Genomic DNA, 17,500 nt, shown 5'->3' with positions numbered 1-17,500 from the left:
AATGAAATTATGTACTTTCTCTCTAATGTTTAAAAAGGTCTCAAAGATATTTTCGCAGGTTCACATATTTAAAAGGCCGGCCAAGTCTGGCTGTACCCACCAGAGAGAAATTCTTCAAGAAGATTACCAAGTGATGGTTTGTATTTTGTGACCTCTTTACCAGTAACACATGTTCAAGAGGAAATTGGCAGTGATTTCCCACTTCTCCACTTGGCCAATTTCTTCGCTCTTTTCTCTCTCACCTTCACACACCGGCGCCTTTAAGGGGTGTAACCTGCAGTCTCATCCACCCCTTTCCTTTGAGATTCTCTTTCCTGATGAGATTTTCTCTCTTCAGCTCAGGCGAGCTAATCCTTCACTCATATTTGACATCAATTTCTTCGTTCCTGGCCGCTTGTTAAGTTGGCTTGTTTATGGAATTTTAATATTTCTAATAAGTTCATATTAATTTATTAAATACCTATATAGTATTTGAAAAATTAAATTAAGAAACAAAATTCAATCATCAGTATCTTCCTGCTCCCCGTTGATGTCTACTTCGATCTGAAGAAAAGCAAAATGCTTAGAAATCTTGACTGGAACTACTCTGGAGAGACCTGATGGCTCTTTCCCTTTATATATCTATTAATTGATCTAATCTAACTCTAAATCAATTCAAAGCCAGCAGTTTCTGGTAAGACATTTATTTTACATGTGTGCTTAAGTGGTGATAAATCAGGTCTTTTCAAAAAAACTTATTAAAGTTATCCTACTAAATATAGAAATGTAGTGTGAGAAAAAGCAAGTAATACTTTGTGATTTGAACAGAGGAAAGAAAAAAAAAAAAACTGCCTGGCATTAGTAAGAACTGACAGTGTTTGGGATGATATTTTCTTTTTCGTTAAAAAGCAACAAATACCTTTTGATGCGACACAGTCAACTTGGAAAATAAAAACAAAACACTGCGATGGAGTAGCGAACATGCACTACAGCAACCTCATTTATAACCAGTGACGAGCAAAACGCACGAAGTTTCTAAAAGAATGTGATTGTTGTCAGAAGGAATGGGGTCCCCCAGCGCCGCGTTCAGCTCGGCTTGCACTCAAAGCCATGGCCGAGGGGCGCGGCGGGCGCGGCTCGGAGCCTGGTGGGCACAGACCAGCAAGAAAGTGAATTCTGCACACTGCACAAATCGTGGCTCAGTTCAGGGCAGTCAGATTGCATCTGGGATCAACCGACTGTGCTTCATGAAACCGTCAGCCCTCATTTGTGTCTAGCTGTTTTCCCAGGTCCGGCTGTAAACAAGGCCGGCTGGGGGCTGTCGGCCTCCGCTCCCGCGCGCGGGGAGACCTCACCGTCAGACCTCGCCCCGGGGCCTCCGCGCACGCGCACGTCAGGGTTCCAGCTTCCAGACAGCCCTTCCAGCGCACGCCCGGCGAGTCACAAAGCAAAGCCACTTTGGCATGACCGACTTAGGGTCTCCTTTCAGAGACATACCTTAGATTCCTACACATTCTGGCATGGCCCGTCTCGTGCATGAAACTAAGTGAGGTGTTCCTAATATGAACAAGTGTTTTGTTTTGCTTTTTGGGTTTTTTTTTGTTTTTTTCAGCAGACTAGCTCAGCAGATTCATCCTGTTGGGGAGGAGGGGGTGGTAGTGATTGTTTTAGTTGTTTTACTGCTCTGGGGCTTTGCTTGTATCAGCCAAAAAAAAAAAAAAATGGCTAGAAATACTGTCAGTCTGGTCCACCTCCAGGAACCTAATCATGCCTGAATTGCTCGGAGGAGTGTAGTGATGGTAAACAGGAACAGGTATGTTGGCTTCTGTTCTCCTCCACGTTGGCCCTCGCGTTGCCTTTACAATAAAGCAAAAGACTGTTTTGAAGGAACATCATCTCAATAATAAAAGGCAGGGGGTGTTAGTGAAGCCGTTTTCCTTGGCAAATGGCATAAAGGTAATATTTAGTATTCACCTCATTGAATTCTCCTAGCCAGCTGGTCTGTCCCTGTTAAGACTTTCATTTATGCAGCTTGAGCTGGAACCCTTTTTGTTCCCCCAGTCTATTACTTTGTCTGTTTAAGGGATAACAGCCAAAGTGAAACAGCTTGCAATTTGCACCTGTCTGCTCTAAGCATTCCATGTTAGATTATATGGAGAGCAAACTCTTCATTGCTAATGAGACCAAGACCCGGTAGGGCTGAATGCAGTTTTGTTGGGGGGCTCATAGAATATTTTAGTGGGTTTTTTCCCCCTTCCCTAAATAATCTGATCAGTTCCTCCCCCCTATTCTGGTTTTGAATTCCTACAGTAAAAAAATACAATTCAAAAAAAAAAAATGTAGTTGAAGTTGTGTATTTTTTTTTTTAAGATTTTATTTATTTATTTTGAGAAAGAGAGAACAGGAGCGGGGGGAGGGGCAGAGGCAGAGGGAGAAGCAGACTCCCCACTGAGCAGGGACCCCAATGCAGGGCTTGATCCCAGGACCAGGAGATCATGACCTGAGCAGAAGGCAGATGCTTAACGGACTGAGCCACCCAGGTGCTCCAAAGTTGTGTATTCTTTAAAGAAAAATTTAAATGTCATGTATCTAACTAAGAATTGAACCAACATTCAGTCTGAGTTGCCTCAGATGAGAAAGAAAAAAATTAAATGCTAGGTTATTTCCAAGTTGTCATAAGCACAAAATACCTAGAGAGACCTTTAATTTGTACAAGTGGCCATGAACAAAAAGTTGATAAAAAATTTCTGGCTGTGACAGAAACAGGACTAGTTTTTAAAATAGTATCAATTGCCAGAAAGTGAACTGGTGTTCTCTGCTTATATTACCTTTGAAAATGTAATTGACTGGATGGAAAATAAAAATTCAAGTGGCTGAGTTCAAAATCACACATAGAGAGATGTATATGTGATATCATCATGTGACTCACAGAGTACATTCTCCACAAATACAAAAGTGTCAGCATACGATTCTCTCCCACCTTTTCTGGAAGTCCTCTGCATCCCCCTAAGCTTTGAAGAATTACATCAGTGGGGGGGTGCCTGGGTGGCTCAGTTGTTAAGTGTCTGCCTTCGGCTCAGGTCATGATCCCAGAGTCCTGGGATCGAGCCCCACATCGGGCTCCCTGCTCGGCAGGAAGCCTGCTTCTCCCTCTCCCACTCCCCCTGCTTGTGTTCCTTCTCTCGCTATCTCTCTCTGTCAAATAAATAAATCTTTAGAAAAAAAAAAAAAAGAATTATATCAGTGGGTTGCCATCTATTTTTTTAAAGAATTTAAATTAAATTCATTGTGATGAAAGAACTTTAAGTAAAGCTTATAACATTTCCTGAAACCTAATGTATTTTAAAAAAAATAATAATTTTTGGATAATTTGCCAAAATATCCTTGAAGATTATCCAAAATTTAGTAAAAAAAAATATATATATATATATACATACATATAACATTTATACTGAATATATAAACAGAAGGTATACTGAATATATATAAACAGGTATACTGGAAAAATATATATATATATATATATAAAAGTGTATATATATATATACACTTCTAATCAAAGGATTCGTGCTACATTTGGATTCCAAAAAATCTCTCACATTGGCACCTCCTGTGGAAATGATAACTGATATGGTGCCAAGTTCAACGAAGTTGAGGTGGTCACAAATACGGTCTCACTGGTAACTTCTCGATGGCTGTTGGCGCACATCTAGCCTGACTGATAATGCTCCAGCTCGTCAGTGCTGAATCCTCTCCCAGGACTCTCGGAGTTCTGCCAGCCACTGCCGAGTCTGGGTAGGTCAAAGGGTTGAGCCATGTGTAATTCAGAACAGAGGAGGTCCCACGGTCACTCCACAAAAACAATTACACTACTTATTTCGCTCTATAGCCCTTGCCCCAAACTCACAAGCCTCACAGTTTCAGTGCGGCCAATCTAATTCTGCCCCTGGGCGATAAGCCACATGAAAATATGTGGCGCTGTGTTTATAAATCTAATCAAAACTAGAAACAGTGGACAGGCACAATGAGGTCCTACTATGGATCATGGGAATCCTTGGAAGTTCTGAAGGCACTTTTGTTTAACTTCCATAGACTCTCTTTTGCTGCTACATTGTCTGCTACACTCGTTAATCATCCTCTTTACTCGTGAGTGCTACAAAGGAGGCTAAATTTCTCCTCACTTCTCTACTTTTCGTCCGTGGATCATATTATGAAAAATAAAGCTTAAAAGGCTGCTTTTAAAGGAAAAAATCAAAAAGGGAACTACTGTTATATCCATCTTACCTCTCTGTCCATGTTCTCCGCTCCTTGCCCTCGGCAATGCACAGATTTAAATCAAGTCCCTCTAAAAAAGAAAAATAATATTTAAAAACTGGAATAAATTGGTCTGGCCATAAGATAGATGAAGCAATTTGGGGTCGGAGAGCTATGATGCTACTTAAATGGTCCCGAGAATTCTCAGCATCAATAGGATTTGATTTGGGGTCCTGTTTTTACTGTTGTTCTTGTTTGCTCGAGCCAGACTCCTGATAAACTGAGAGTCTATGAATGTTCACAAAATGTTTTACTACGAAGAGTTCAGACTTGATCAAGACAGCCTAAACTTCCTGTTTTATGCCCAAAAGGTGACTAATTCTGATGGCACTAAAAGGATGCTAAAAATTTACTGTTGATGCTTTACTACATTATCTTTTTTAAAAATAGGATCCAGGTTTGCAACTGTCCGAAATGGATGATACCTGATAAAGTCCATGATAAATATGTGCACTTAGGGACCTAGCAGATTAAATTCTGAGAACTTCATCCAGCAAAGAGATGCAATACACAAATTCTCATGAAAAGAGATGTGTTTTTAGCGCTCTTAAAACTCCTTGGATTTTAATTTTAATTAAAATACAGTTGTTACGGGGCGCCCAGGTGGCTCAGTCGTTAGGCGTCTGCCTTTGGCTGGGGTCATGATCCCAGTGCCTTGGGATCCAGCCCCGCATCGGGCTCCCTGCGCGGCGGGAAGCCTGCTTCTCCTTTTCCCACTCCCCCTGCTTGTGTTTCCTCTCTCGCTGTCTCTCTTTCTATCAAATAAATAAAATAAAAATAAAAAAAATACAGTTGTTACAAATAAAGAACGCAAACTTCAAAAACAAAAGGAAGCCTCAACCCAAACAAACAAAAATTTAGATGCTCAGAATTGGCAGCACAAAAGAAAAGTTCTCTCCTGACATGTATCGTGGTAGTCTGAACACCCCCAGAAAATTGTGCCAAAGAGGTTAGAAAACAAATATACAATAAAAGTAAGCACACACACACACACGTGCGTGCACGTGCACATACAGCAAACTTCAGATAACTAGTTTGGATTGCAAATGAGGGTAAATTTAATGTTCAAACAATCTGATAAAATAGCCATCTGGAACCTGAAAAAAAAACAAAAAACAAAAACAAAAAAACTCCTTAGAGTCATGTGATAAATCATCAAATTTAATCTGCAAGCTATTACATTGGATATTATTTCAATTGATAAAAATACTACACCAGAACTCAGTTGGGACCAGATGATTGTAATAATGTGTGGGAATAATAATAAATGGGAATTTTTTTCTTTTTTCTTTTTAAAGATTTTATTTATTTAATTGACAGAGAGAGACACAGTGAGAGAGGGAACACAAGCAGGGGAGTGGGAGAGGGAGAAGCAGGCCTCCCACCAAGCAGAGAGCCCGATGCGGGGCTTGATCCCAGGACCCTGGGATCATGACCTGAACCAAAGGCAGATACCTAAAGACTGAGCTACCCAGGTGCCCCAGATGGGAATTTTTTCTAACGAGCAAGATAGGCCCAGCATTTATTAGAATATTATAAGCATTCACTAAAGGAGCCTTTTCAACTTGGAGATTGCCCTTTCAAAATGGTTATCAGTATTTGGCAGTAAAACAAAGTACATCATATATGAATGATATATGTAACATGTTTTTTTTTTTTATTTGGAGCTCTCAGTCACAGTTTTAAAAAGTCACTTCACCATATGTATGAGCTCTTATATGGCTAACAATGTTGAAAAATGAAAGATTTTAATCCTTCTAGTGTTAATTTTAAAATTTACTTTTTTATGTATGAGTAACATCAAAGATTCAAAGATTATATAGGTTACTTCCTAAAAGAAGGGAAATGCATATAAAATTTTCTCAAAGGAAAAAAGTCTACATCAAAATGAGAAAATCTGAGCCAATCAGCAGAAGTTGAGGTTTGACTTGCTTGTTTTTTTCCACTGCACAGTGACTAAAGACTAATCCCAACGCACATATTTCTGGGAATGTATTGTGAAGTGGGAATCTGTCTTCTTTGGGTTCCTTAAACTTGGTATTATTCTAATAGCTAATATTTGTCTTTAAAATATCTGTAATTTGTCAAGTGATTCATGTTATTGTCATCATAAATTTATCTTGCAGACATATAATTTGAAATGTACAAACCACAAAACAAGGGTGTCTCTACCCACATCAATATAGGGCTTAGAAAACTTTCCAATAAGGCAGCCCACTTTTGTCCCTTCACAGAAGGCTGCATTTTAGACATCTTTATGCACAGATATTTAGAATGCGATACTAGTACAATAAGACCTTGTAAAATTATGAAATAAGGTCAGAATCCTTTCATTCTCTCATATAAAATAGGTAGCTAAATCTGAAAAGTGCTTTGATAGAACCTAGTGCTGTATCATTTATTTTATTTTTTTTTATCTTTACCAAGTGGTGTATCATTTAAAATGCAGCTCTCTCTAGAGCTATACAATTGTATTATCTCCCTGTCTCACGAGCAAAGTGTGTGGTCTAGAATTCCTCCCTGCTTGGGAATCTCTGTGAGCCTAGATCAAGCATTATTTGCAATTAAGAGCCTCAGTTCCCATGTATCTACAAGCCAGAATTTGGGAGTCAAATCCCTTACAGTTGGGTCAGATCCCTTACAAACTGCAGAATAGAGGCAAGGAAGAACAATCCGCCTACCCTGAGCCAGGGAACTATCAGTGAACATGTGACCAGGCTGTAGAACATAAAAAAGATGTAAGCAAGATGTCATTGCTGATCTAAATACTGACACACAAATGTGTGTGCCCAGTGCAATTTCTAGGAATTTAATTCAAAGGCCTCCAAAGGGGGAAAGGAACTGTTAAAAGATCAGAAATTACCCTTCAGTTGCTAAAAGCTGTGGCAAGGAGGGTGGATAGAGGCATAGGGGTGAGGCAAGTTCCAGGCACCAGAGATGCCGAATCAGTGAGAAAGACGTATGGGCATTGGAGTGGACTTTGAGGAACAGGCAGGATTCAGAGCTAAATAGAAAAAGAGAGATGGGGCCGCCTGAGTGGCTCAGTTGGTTAAGCGTCTGCCTTCGGCTCAGGTCATGATCTCAGAGTCCTGAGATGGAGCCCCACTCTGGGCTCTCTGCTCAGTGGGGAGCCTGCTTCTCCCTCTCCCTCTTTGCTCTCTCTCATTCTCTCTCAAGCAAATAAATAAAAAATCTTTAAAAAATAAAAACTGATCACTTGTGGAACTGGCAAAATATGGAGCCTATCAAAGAACTGATGTATTTGCTAAACTGTCTGGATGTCTATGTTATCAAGAAAGTCCCCAAATAGCTTCCTTTTCAAAAGGAAAGGAAACCACATGACAGTTATGCATACTATACATGTACCAGAAGCCTTGGGTTGGGCCTTTTAGGAACATTGGATTTAATGAACTAATGGGCATCATTACAAAATTGTCACTATGGCTACAAATTTGGACCACAGTGTGGCATGTTAGTTGAAATGCAAGTGGACTACCATAGGAATGGCGTCTTAAAAGCCAGTCTCAAAGTTGCAAGCAGGTTGATAATTGCAATATCACCTGCTTGCAAGTAACCTGTTGACAACGTTCTGTTGAGCTTAGCTTAATAATCACCCGCTAATTTGTATAGTCACTTTTTTTGGTTTGTTTGTTTTAAGGCTGATTTGAAAATGGTTTTCCCCGAAATTGTTGACCTTGTATTGCAAATTAAATCCTGGAATTGCCAAATCTCTGACAACTGGTTCATTGCTTCCAGAGAAGGGAATTAATATGGCTACAGCTGTCATTCCATTGCATTTTTCTTCTCAAGCAGACCAGCAAGGGCAAAGATGGTGTGAGACAGAGGTTGCAAGCCAGATTCTGTCTGCAAACATGTTTTGTTTGAACTCCGCAGTGATTTAAAACATATCGAACCGATATTTAAAAATAAGAAAATTGGCATAAAAATCCGACTTCTGGCTTCTCTCGGAAAATTTAAAAATTTGGCAAACTAGGATCAACTTCCATGGTGAGCTGGAAGCGTACTCTCTCAGCATTGCGCTCCTGGTCTCCAACTCCCCCCTCTTCCTGCTGCAAACCACAAACCAAAATGTAAGCTCCACAAGGGCAGAGTTGATTTAACTCATCATCCCATCCTCAGAACCTAGAACAGAACCTGGCAAGCGGGGGGTGCTTGATCATTAATGTTGAATGACATGATCTCAGGGGCAGACAGGGAACTTTCATGGGTGGCTTGAAGACAATAGGCATGTCCAGAAACTGTCACAATGCATGTCTCACTTAAAAAAAAAAAAAAATCTGTGCAGGTCAAATAAATTCTGCCAGTCCTCAGGCAGAAAGAGAGGGAAAGTACCCACATATCATTCTGCTTGCACTGCTGTTTTTCTTATAAAGAAATATTTCTCGGCATCCCTGCCACTGTCAAAAGTAGGACCATGGGGCGCCTGGGTGGCTCAGTCGTTAAGCGTCTGCCTTCGGCTCAGGTCATGATCCCAGAGTCCTGGGATCGAGCCCCGCATCAGGCTCCCTGCTCCGCGGGAAGCCTGCTTCTCCCTTCCCCACTCCTCCTGCTTGTGTTCCCTCTCTGGCTGTCTTTCTCTCTGTCAAATAAATAAAACCTTTAAAAAAAAAAAAAGTAGGACCACAAGTGGGAAAATGAGAGTGAACAGAGAACCAGCACATTTCACTCATTTATACTTCTTGGCTTGGCCGCTACAGGCATCTGAATTTGAAACCTCTGCAAGAGAGATGGGAGTAGGTCTCATACCCACAATAACAAAGTGCTCTACCATAGTCCTCCCTCAGCCTGCTCTGTAGCTTCAGCACTACAGCCTACATCTACATTTGAGAATAAATAGATGAAAATAAAACCTACGTTGGAAAGTCACTGTTTAAACCTAACACACTCTATCGCTTTAAATAAACAGTCAGCATCACAGTGTGGCACAAACTTGTGTTTACAGCTCGAAAGGCATTGGTTCAGATTTCTTGCACATGGGGAAGGGGCTTCACCTCTAAAAGTCTCCAATTCCTCTGCATAACAGTTGAGAAAATGTAAAGGCTATGTCTGTCAGACTTCCAGCTTCCGCTTAGGGTATAGAATGCTAGACAGGTGTTGTTCCCATACGTAAAGCAAAATATACCCTGAATATCTGCAAATTCACAACTTTTATTAAGCCCACCAGAGAGAGGAAGTCATGGCATAATCAACTAATCTAGGGGAAGTTAGGTGCTCCTAAGGAGTGACAGGATGTAATCATTTGCTCACTGAAGCAGACATAGACTCCCATAGAAGCCAGTAAAAAGTCAGCTACAAATTACTAACAAATCTCTAAAGTCTGAATGTGATCTAGTGTGAGAATATAGAACTTAAGGGATTTTCAAACACAAGGGGAGGGGCGTCTGCGTGGCTCAGTTGGTGAGACGTCCCACTCTTGGTTTTGGTTGCAGGTCATGATCTCAGGGTGGTGAGATCGAGCCCCAAGTCTGGCTCCCTGCTCAGCACGGAGTCTGCTTGAGATTCTCTCCCTCCCCCTCTCCTCCTCCCCACCCCCACTCATGCTGGCTCTCTCTCTCTCTAAAATAAATAAATAAAATCTCAAACACACACATACAAGGGTAATTCACACCCATTCACAAACTCTTCTCCATAAAACTTCTGAGTTCTCAGAAGAGAGACTGGTAGCAAGGCAAGAGTTCAGAGCAGTGATTCTAAACAGGGAGCAATTATATCTCCAAGAGGACATTAGCTATGTCTAGAGACATTTTTTTTTTAAGATTTTATTTATTTGAGAGAGAGAGAGAATGAGAGACAGAGAGCACAAGAGGGAAGAGGGCAGAGGGCAGAGGGGGAAGAGGGCAGAGGGGGAAGCAGACTCCCCGCTGAGCAGGGAGCCCGATGTGGGACTCGATCCCAGCACTCCAGGATCATGACCTGAGCCAAAGGCAGTCGCTTAACCAACTGAGCCACCCAGGCGCCCTAGAGACATTTTTAATTGCCATACCTGGGGAGAATGTTATTTTTACCCAGTGGTTAGAAGCCAGGAATGTTGCTAACTATCCTGCTGTGCATAGACTAGCACCCTTTTACAAAATGTCAAGAGAACTGCAGTTGAGAACCCCTGGTCCAGAGAAACCCTCCCTTGTGATGGAACAGCACCACTACAGAAAAGCACAAAGCCCCACCCGGCTACTCTACCTTTTTCTTCTCTTAGGAACAGAAGTTTTACTTTTCTGGGAAACAGCAACAAACACTGTTTTTTTTTTTTAAGATTTTATTTATTAGAGAGAGAGAGAGTACGAGCAGGGGGAGGGAAGAGGGAGAAGCAGACTCCCCACTGAGCAGGGAGCCTGATGCAGGGCTCGATCACAGGACCCTGAGATCAAAACCCAAGCCAAAGGCAGATGTGTAACCAACTGAGCCACCCAGGCACTCAGCAGCAAACACAGTTGCACCCATCTCTCCCCTCCTACCATCCCCCTCCTTGCAACAAGCCAACATTAAGGCCCACTGCAGGTGGGAGAACACAAAAATACCCTCTAGCCCTGGGGTGGGGCAAGAAAACATCTCGCCCCAAACTATTAGTAGTATCCCACTGAAGAAAGAGGGGCAGGATCTGAGATGTCCCAACCCTTGGGACCCAGAGACCCAGCAGCTTCCCGAGGAGACCACTCACCCACCTTACCATCAGGCTACCAAGCATTGAGCAGCAAGTAACCTTAACGCACAGCTAGCAGAGGAGAAAGGATTAGAATAGAGATGCTCCCTCATGTGCAGTCACAAATGAAAGACTTAAACTTGAAGCTTGAGCAGACATGGAGGAAATTTTAAAAACAACCACCATTCAAAGCACAAGTTAAGGCTAGAGGAATTCCAAGCCTATGGGGCCCTGATGATAGCCACAACAAAATCCAAACCCAGCTCAAGTACTGGTAGACCAACCAAACCTCCCACATGGAAAGACTCGCAAAATAAAAAATATGCCATTGCTGGCCAGGAATAATATCTATCTCAGTCTATTGTCCTGCCCAAGATGACCTGCTTTCCAATAATGTTAGGTGACAAATAAAGAAGCAAGGAAAAATAAAACAAAACACCTTGTTAAAAAGACAAAATGATCAATAGAAATGGACTCAGGTACAACCCAGTTATTGGATCTATCAGATAGAGAATTTAAAATAATATAATTAGGTAAAGTGATATCGTCAAGATGACAACACAGGTCATTCTTGACTTCTATCCCCTTCACGAAAAGAACAGCTAGCAACATCCATAGTCAAGACACCATTGTGAAAATCTTAAACCCCAGGGAGTGAGGCTAAAGTACATCCCTGACAACAGAGGCAGAGGATGTCATTAGAAGGATAAGAGGAGTAATTTCATGGACTACATCAACCCTCCCCCAGGTCAGCACAATGCCTAACACAGAGGGTCTCCTGGGCCTGCAGTTTCTCCTGTGAGGAAAAAGAGAACCCAAGATGGACATCCATTCTTCAAGCACTGAGGAATGCTCCCCGGGAGGCTTGCTCAGGTCTCCCCTCATGAGCATCACTGGCGGAACCTAGGGAGCTCAAAAACTGGGGAAATCAGATAGAGATGGAGAAGGGGGTAGGGCTTATGGTAACCATTGCTCAGATCTCAGTGGCCTGTGTTCCCGATTAACACAGAACCTGAGCAGATATCCCAGCTAGCAGCACTGTTCATAGGCAGAGCTGACCGGTGGCCCCATCTCACCAGGGATCTCAACTGGCTGTTCTGCCTGATTTGAATCCCAGCCAAAGCACTATACCGCCATGGGGCACATCCTATGGCACACCTGGGCAAAGGTGCAGGATTGCAATCTCACCCAACTGCTAAGCATAACCTCCAGTTCTGCCCCACCAAGAAGCATGGCCATGTATATCCAGCAGCACATTCTGTGACCTGCTTGAGCAGGGAGCCAAGCCAGCAGCCTGCCCAATTGTTGAGCATAGCCTCTGGCCCTGCATAATTAAGGAGCCTGAACAGTATCCCAAGGAGCCTCAGAGCTCAACCTACAGTAACACCTAGCTGCAGAACCCAGCCAACAATCTCACATAGCAGTGAAGGGCAGCAAATGGTCCCCCTTGATTGTTGAACACAAACTGTGACCTTGACCAGTCAGAGTTCAGCCAATGACCCTGGTCAATTATGGAACATAACCTGCCCAACCAGGGACTGCAGACAGTGACCTTGCCCAACTCTAAAATACAGTCTCCAACCCCACATAACTGGAGGTTCCATCTGACTAGAGAACCTGATCAGCAACTACACCCAACAGCAAAGTACAGCCAATGGCCTACTAGATCACAGAACCCAGCCTGTAGCCCCACCTAACTTTAGAGTACAGTCTTTAGCCCCATCTGATCACAAAGCACTGCCTAAAGCCCCATCTAACCTATAAAGTCTGGCCTGGGACCCTGCCTGAACAGAGTACTAGGAGCACCATCCAGTAGAAAAACATACCTGATGCCCCACAAAACCAAGATTATGGAGCACAGCCCACAGCCCTGCCCAGTCATGGAATCCAACCAGTAGCACTATCCTACAAGGAATTAGAGCCTATAAGCCCAAGCAATCAGAGGTAATTGCAGAGCCCAGATAGTGGCCCCACCTTACTATAAAAACAGAAGCTACATCTAACCAGGGAGCCAACCAAGTAGCCTGACTTGAATACAGAGCTCAGCCAGTAGGTCTACCCAACCATGGAGCCCAAACAGCAGCACCCCTCCCCACCCCCAACTTCAGACCATAGACAGTGGGCTTGCTGAACTAAAGAACCAAATAGCAAGCCTCACATGCCCATGTACACTAGCAGCTGACCAGTCTAGTACCCCAAGCTGAGGTGACTGGTAAAGATCTTTCCCTACTAAAATAAACCTGTAAAGTCTGGAAGAAGAGAGTCTTTTATCAAATACACATATACTAATGCAAAAATACAAAGATCATGGAGAATCAGATAAACATGACACCACCAAACGAAACTTATAAAGCTCCAACAACTGACCCTAAAGAAATGGAGATCTATGAACTGACAGACAAAGAATTCAGAATATTTCTCTAAAAGAAGTTCAGGAGGGGCACCTGGGTGGCTCAGTCAGTAAAGCATCCACCTTCAGTTCAGGTCATGATCTTAGAATCTTGGGATCAAGCCCCACATCGGGCTCTCTGCTCAGCGGGGAGTCTGCTTCTCCCTTTCCTTCTGTGCTCTTTCTCTCTCTCTCAAATAAATAAATAAAATCTTTTAAAAAATAAAATAAAAGAAGTTCAGGAGACTATAATAACACACAGACAGACCACTAACTGAAATTAGGAAATTAGAAAAACAATACATGAATAAAATGGGAAATACAACAAAGAAATAGAAACCATCAAAAACTAACAAAGAAAAAAAAACCCAGAATCATAGAGCTCAAGAATATAATGACTGCACTGAAGAATTGAATGGAAATCTTCAACAACAGAATCTACCAAGCAGAACAAAGAATTGATGAACTCAAAGACAGATCATTTGAAATTATCCTGTTAAAAGCAACAAGAAAAAAAAGAATGAAAAAAGTGAAGAAAACCTAGAGGACTAATGAGAAACCAGCAAAAGGAGTATTGGACACATTATGGAAATCATGAAGGAGAAGGGAAAGGGCCAGAAAGTTTATTTAAAGAAATAATGAATGAGGGGCCCCTGGGTGGCTTAGTCATCAAGCGTCTGCCTTCGGCTCGGGTCATGATCCCAGGGTCCTGGGATCAAGCCTGCATCAGGCTCCCTGCTCAGCGGGAAGACTGCTTCTCCCTCTCCCACTCCCCCTGCTTGTGTTCCCTCTCTCACTGTGTCTCTGTCAAATAAATAAATAAAATCTAAAAAAAAAAAAAGAAATAATGAATGAACACTTAAACATGGAGAAAGAAATGGACATCCAAATACATGAGGCTCAAAGGATCCCAAATAAGATGACCTGTAAAGAGTAACACTGAGACACATATAATTAAATTGTCAAAAGACAAAGTGAAAATTTTGAAACAATAAAAACACAATGTCACATAACAGGGAACCCCCCACAAAACTATCAGGGGATTTCTCAGCAAAAACTTTGCAGGCCAGGAGAGAGTAGGATGATATATTCAAACACTATACCTGGCAAAGCTGTCCTTTATAAATGAAGGAGAGATAAAAGCTTTCCCCAAAAAACAAAAACTAGAGAATTCATTACTACTAGACCTGTAATAAAAGAAACACTAAAGGGTATTCTACAAACTGAAATGAAAACATGCTAATTACATCATAAAAACATGAATATGTAAAACTCATTGTATAGGTAAATATATAGCCAAAGTCAGATTTTCTAATATTGTAATGGTGGTACATAAGTAATAACTTTAGTTTAAAAGTTAAAAAAACAAATGCATTAAAAATTACTGTAACTATAATAATTTGTTATTGGATACCATGCTGTAAAAATGATAGAAATTGTAATATCAATAGCCTAAAATGTGAGGGGGAAAGAAAAAATATGAAGTTTCTATAGTCTCTCAAAGTTAAGTTGTTATTAGTTTAAAAATGTTATAACTGTAAACTATTTTATATGAGCTTTATGGTAATTACAAAAGAAAAATCTGTAGTAGGTACATAAAAGATTATAATAAAGGAGTCAAAGAGGAGTACTACCACAAAAAAATCATCAGAAAGGAAGGTAGCAAGAGAGGAAGGAAGAAACAAAGGATCTACAAAATAGTCCAAAAAAACAATTAACAAAATGGCGATAGTAAGTCCTAACCTCTCGATAGTTATTTTCAAAATAAATGGTTTAAATTCTATGATCAAGAGATATAGATTGGATAAGTGAATTTTGAAAAACCAGATCTAACATCACATTATCTACAAGAGACTCACTTTAAAGGACACACATAGGCTTGAAAGTGAAGGGAAAGAAAAAGATTCCAAGAAAATGGTAACCAGAAGAAGGCAGGGATGACTATATTTAAATCAGAAAAAAATAGACACTAAGCTAAAAATGGTCACAAAAGACAAAGAAGGTCAAAAAGGATCAATTAATCAAGAAGATATAAAAAATATTATTATTTATACAGCCAATATCAGAGCACCTAAATATAAAGCAAATACTAACCAAACTGAAAATGACAAGGCACAGACTGGGAAAAAACATTTCAAATCATGTATCCAATAAATCATGTATCTAATAAATGACTCATATCCAGAATATATAAAGAACACTTACAAGTCAATAATAAGATAATAAGCAGCACGATTACAAAGTAGACAAAAGATAATGAATAAAGATTTTACCAAGGAAGGTATATGAATGGCCAATAAAAACAGATGAAAAGATGCTCAATGTTATTAGTCAGTGACACTCCCAGGCATTTTCCCAAAGAAAATATAAAGTTATATGCACACAAAAATCCATACACAAGTGATTATAGTGGTTTTATTTTGATTGCCAAAAACTAGAAACAACTCTGATGTCAGTGAGCAGATAAACAGACTGGTACATCCATGCAATGAAATTCCACTCCACAATAAAAGCAATAGATCTCAAATGTGTTTGCTGCTAAATGTGAGAATACAGACTCAGTATGGTGCTTACCAGAAACTGGGGAGTTATGGAAATGGTGAGGTGTTGGTCAGAGGATACAAATTTCCAGTTAGAAGATGAATACATTTTGAGGCTCTAATGCACAAAATTGTGATTATACTTAACATTAATGTATTATATACTTGATACAGATTAACTAACTTGAATTTAAATAACATAAAATAAAATAAATGAAAAGCACAAAAAAATAATGTATTATATACTTGAAAGTTGAGAGTCTAAATCTTAAATGTTCTCACTACAAAAAAGAAATAGTAAATATGTGACATACTGAAGTTAGCTAACAGAGAGAGTAGTAATCATGTAATATATAAAGGTATCAAATCCACAGCTTGTATACCTTAGGCTTATACATTGTTATATATCAATTATATCTCAATAAACCTGAAAATAAAGAAAGAATGCAGACTCAAAGACAACATAATGTATAGTTCCATTCATATGACATTCTGGAAATGGCACAACTATAGAGACAAAATTTGTCACTGGTTGCCAGATGTTAAGAGTGGAGGAAAAACACAAGGGATTCCGAAGAAGAGGCAGGGCAGGGACGGTGATAGAATTGCTCCATATCTTGATTGTAGTAATAGTTACACAAATGTATACACTTATCAAAACTCATAAAACTTTACACTAGGAAGGGTGAATTTTGTTACATATCAATTATATCTTAATTTGAAAAAGAAAAACCTAATGTATATAAACTGCTTGGGGAAGAGTAGACCCTTTACATTTTTTTTGATTTTCATCAGAGAAATAAATGTGCACGGTTGGAAATAAAATATTACAAAAGGGCTAATACAAGCCAGCCACACCACTTTGACCTACCCCAATTCAAAATTCATAGAGGTAAAGATTTTAATTATTTCCATTTTTTGTTTGCTATGATGGTTAATGTTATAGCTTTAAATAATACAATTAATACAATGATACATATTTTATAATTGAGAGCATATTTATATATTATATGAATAATAAAGAGTAATAATATATTGAAAATAATTTCATGTTTCTTATGTTGTTTTCTTAATCTTGCCATGTGTTACAGGTTGAATTGTGTCCCTTCAAAAAAGGTTAACATTCTAAGGGCACCTGGGTGGCGCAGTCAATTAAGCAACCTACTCTTGGATTTGGCTCAGGTCATGATCTCAGGGTCGTGAGATCAAGCCCTACATTGGGCTCCACACTCAGTGCAGTGTCTGCTTAAGACTCTCTCCCCTCTGCCCATCCCCTGTGCTCTCTCTCTCTCTCAGATAAATAAATAAATCTTTTAATAAATGTTAACATTCTAACTCCCAGTACTTATTTGGAAGTAAGTAAGTAGGAAGTAAGTAAGTAGGAAGGAAGGAAGGAAGTGGGGCTTATTTGGAAATAGGATCTTTACAGATGGTCAATTTAAGATGAGGTCATTAGGATGGGTCCTGATCTAATATGACTGGGAAATTCATATAAAAGGGAAATTTGGGGGGGCAGAGCAAGATGGCGGAGGAGTAGGAGACCTGGATTTCATCTCCTCTCAGGAATTCAGCTGGATAGGGATCAAACCATTCTGAACACCTACAAACTCAACAGGAGAT

Source organism: Leptonychotes weddellii, chromosome 8 (genome assembly GCF_054177405.1).
Source record: "Leptonychotes weddellii isolate Sample4059 chromosome 8, ASM5417740v2, whole genome shotgun sequence".
In the NCBI taxonomy this organism is placed as follows: Eukaryota; Metazoa; Chordata; class Mammalia; order Carnivora; family Phocidae; genus Leptonychotes; species Leptonychotes weddellii.
The sequence above is the reverse complement of the archived record's forward strand: the minus strand, read 5'-3'. Positions refer to the sequence as shown.